This window comes from Fukomys damarensis, unplaced genomic scaffold (assembly GCF_012274545.1).
Source record: "Fukomys damarensis isolate Sample0158 unplaced genomic scaffold, DMR_v1.0_HiC HiC_scaffold_15, whole genome shotgun sequence".
Classification (NCBI taxonomy): domain Eukaryota; kingdom Metazoa; phylum Chordata; class Mammalia; order Rodentia; family Bathyergidae; genus Fukomys; species Fukomys damarensis.
Window position 1 is genome coordinate 8,820,909 of NW_022900927.1, and position 3,722 is coordinate 8,824,630.

The 3,722-nt window shown below is 35.7% G+C and overlaps 1 pseudogene; it reads right to left on the reverse strand.

Annotated features, from left to right (window-relative positions):
* Positions 1 to 1,847: 1,847 nt before the first annotated feature.
* Positions 1,848 to 3,722, reverse strand: LOC104872213 (annotated as a pseudogene).

The window sequence follows — 3,722 nt, forward strand, 5'->3', positions numbered from 1 at the left end:
GAACCAAGCTTTTGAACATATGGACTTAATAGATGTCTAGAGTGTTCCACCCCACAAAATCAGAATATACATTCTTTTCAGCTGCACATGGGTCATTCTCCAAGATAGATGACATACTAGCTCATAGAACAGGTTTGAATAAATGCAAAGGAGTCAAAGTTATCCCCTGTATATTATCAGATCATAGTGCAATCAAGCTGGAGATCAATAGCATAAGAAACCATAGGAACTTCACAAACACATGGAAATTGAACAACACTCTCTGAACAATTGATGAGTCACAGAGGAAATTAAAGAAGAAATTAGACAGTTTTAACAAATAAATGATAATACCAATACAACATACAGGAATCCATGGGACACAATGAAAGCAGTTCTATGAGGAGAATTCATAGTAGTGAATGCCCACACTAAGAAAACAGAGCGAGCTCAAATAAACAACCTAATGATGAATCTTATACTTCTAGAAAAAGAAGAGCAAGAAAAACCCAAAGCTCATACAAGAGAGGAAATTATAAAGATTAGAGCAGAAATCAATGCAATGGAAACTAAGAAAATGATACAAAAACAAATGAATCGAAGAGTTGGTTTTTTGAAAGACTGCATAAAATTGATAAACCCTTAGCTAACCTTGTCAAAAAAAGGAAAGAAAAGGCTTAGATCCATGCAATTAGGAATTAAAACGGTGAAGTCACAACAGATGCAGCAGAAATCCAGATGATCATCAAAACCTACTTTGAAGCTGGGGATTAGCTTAGTGGATCCACTGCCTGCATCCCAAGCATAAGGATGTGAGTTCGATCCCCAGTAAAAACAAAAAAACAAAAAAACTACTTTGAGAACCTCTACTGTAATAAAATGGAAAACACAGGAGAAATTGACAGATTTCTAGATACTTATGAATTACCAAAGTTGAATGAAGAAGATAAAAAAATTCTAAACACCCCAAGTACAATCAGTGAAATTGAATATGTAATTAAAAGTTTACCAACAAAGAAAAGCCCAGGTCCTGATGGATTCACTGCTTAATTTTACAAGACACTTAGAGAAGAACTACTGCCATAACTCTTCAGACTTTTCAATGAAAAAATATGAGAAAATGAAGTATTTGTAAATAGGGAAGGGACGAGGGGGTGAAGGGAGGGTAGGGGTAAGGTGAAAAAATGAGAACCAAGACCTGTCATGTAAAGGTACAAGATCCCAATGATGAATGTAACTGTACTGTATACCTAAAATGTACCAATAAACTCTATGGCAGGGGGAGAAAAAGCTTTCTGACCCCTGAGTTATGCTGTGTGTTCCTTTGACACAATTTTTAGAAGATATATTCTACTCCTGAGAGGGCACTGTTTCAGCATGTAACTAACCTACACAAATTGGTGTTGATATAGGACCATTTATTTATAAATTGATCTTCATTTCATCATTTTCAGCAATTACATTTTTCCCTATAGATTATGATGGGAAAAAAATCACAGAAGACTCGATAAAATTAGCAGAAACCTGAAAATGAGAGTTCCATTAAAATATGGGTTTTATAGGAAGAAAAGAGCTAAAGGTGTAGGGGAAGTGGAAAGGGTAGGAGGAATTCAAAGTAGAGTCAATTTTATAACTTGATTTTCTAATTAGTTGCTTTTATTGATTTGTTTTCATATTCTCAAAATGTCATCAGTATATATTCTAAATATCTATGAAAACTGTTTCTTTTAGTGCTCCACTTGCCTTGAGGCACATTTGAGTACTTTGTCACACAGTAGGGAAATATCACAATGCCACATACATTAAAGCTTCACATTTTACTGAGTCTTTGATTTCACCCCTTTGGATCTGTCTTTTCCCCAAGAATATCATTCCCCAGGAGATCCAAGTTCCTCTAGTTGTATTCTTTGTGTTGTTTCTAGTTCTTCTAGTCTTTTTTGAAGGAGATGGAGTTCCCTTTGATGTTGTTCCTCCTGCATATGAAGAGAGAAGCATAGTTCCATGCCCAGAACCATGGCCAATGATTGAAAGCTAGTAGGATTGATAGATGTTGTTGGAGGTATATTAGGAAGTAAATTAGATTTTGAAATTCATTATGTCTTCTCTGTATATGTTTTCTCTGAAGCCTTATCTATTCTTCAAGTGGACCATTTTGTCTATTTAACACCTGATTCTCTGTTTCTAATTCTTTTGTCTTTGTCCTTACTTCTTCTTGCAGTTTCTTCAGTTTGTTTTCATGAAGAGATTTTCTCTTTTTCTGGGCCATTGGAGTATTTTCTCTTTAGGTTGATTATACTTTTCTTCTCTATCTGAGATACAATCATGAACCTGTGCTTTTCTTCTGACTACTGTATCTGTTTTTCCTTCAACATATTCAACTACTAGTTGCACTTTTTCAGCGTGGCCTCTTACATTAAGGCTCTTCCTTTAGTGACTCCACCATTTCCTTCAGCGTTTAGTTTGAGGTGAATTTTTTTTTTTTTTATACCGGGGATTGAACTCAGGACTTTGCACTTGAGAGGCAGGCACAGTACCACTGAGCTAAATCCCCAGCCCCTTCAGCATTTAGTCTGGATTCAGCAGTTCATTCTCAGACTGGGTCAGTGAGGTCACTTGGATCTGCAAACTACTGATTTGCTGTTTTAGATCAGAATTTGAATGTTTTTCTTTCTCTGCATTTTCAACATTCACATTTTGTTGTTGAAGTTTTAACCTAATACTCTGAAGTTCCTTTCTGGCTGACTCTGCCATCTGTGAAGCCTGCTATTTCTCTTCATGCTGATCCTTTTCATGCCTCTAAACATCATACTCTGCTTTCATTTTCTCTAACTCTGCTAATCTCCAATTCTAGCTTTTCATCTTATAACACCCAAGCTTTTGATAACCTTTTTCCTTGGCAGTTTGTACTTTATGTATTAACTCATGATCTTTTTCCGTTATGAGCATTTTTCTGGTTCTGAATAGCTAATTTGAGAATTTGATTTTCTGGCTGTAACTCATCCAGTTCACTTTGAATCATATTTCTTTCTCTTTTGAGTTCACTCTTAGTTCTTGCTGCCTCCATTCTGTTATTTCTAGCTTGTTTGAATTTTTAAGCTCTTTTACTTTACTGGGCAGTGTATTTATTTCTTGGTCAGCTTTATGTAATTTAATTGGTTAAAGAAGTATTTTGTTCATTACTTGATTGTAGGTCTTTTTTCAAGTGTTCAACCTGTACTTTGGCTCCAGGGATCTGACTGTAGCCTGCATCTCAGCCAACTGCTGCACCTGTATTCTTCAGATATTTTCCACTTGAGCACCAGAATTCTCTTTGTCAACTCTTAATTCTGCTACTTCTGTCTCTAAGACTTTTAATTTCTGACTCAAATGGGCTTTTCCTTAAACAAATCGCTCCACTCGTTTGCTGTCTCTTGTGGGATCCACACTAAGCAGCTGGTTATGTAGTTCTTTATCTTTTTCTAGTCTTGCAACCTCTGATTTATATTGCACTTTTTTCTTTTTATAAAATATGTGCAAATTCTTCTTTCTGGTGTTCAAATTCTGACTTAAGAAATGTACTTTCATAGCAAAGCTTATTATATTCTGCTCTATACTTTCCACTTCTTCATTCAGATTCTGAACATCCTCTCACCGGAGTTTCTAACTCTTGATGTACCTGGTCTCTTAACAATTCCAATTTTTGCAGAGCTAATACCTGCAGTTTCATTTCTTTAGTTTTTCCCTACCATTTCCCCTCTTTGCTC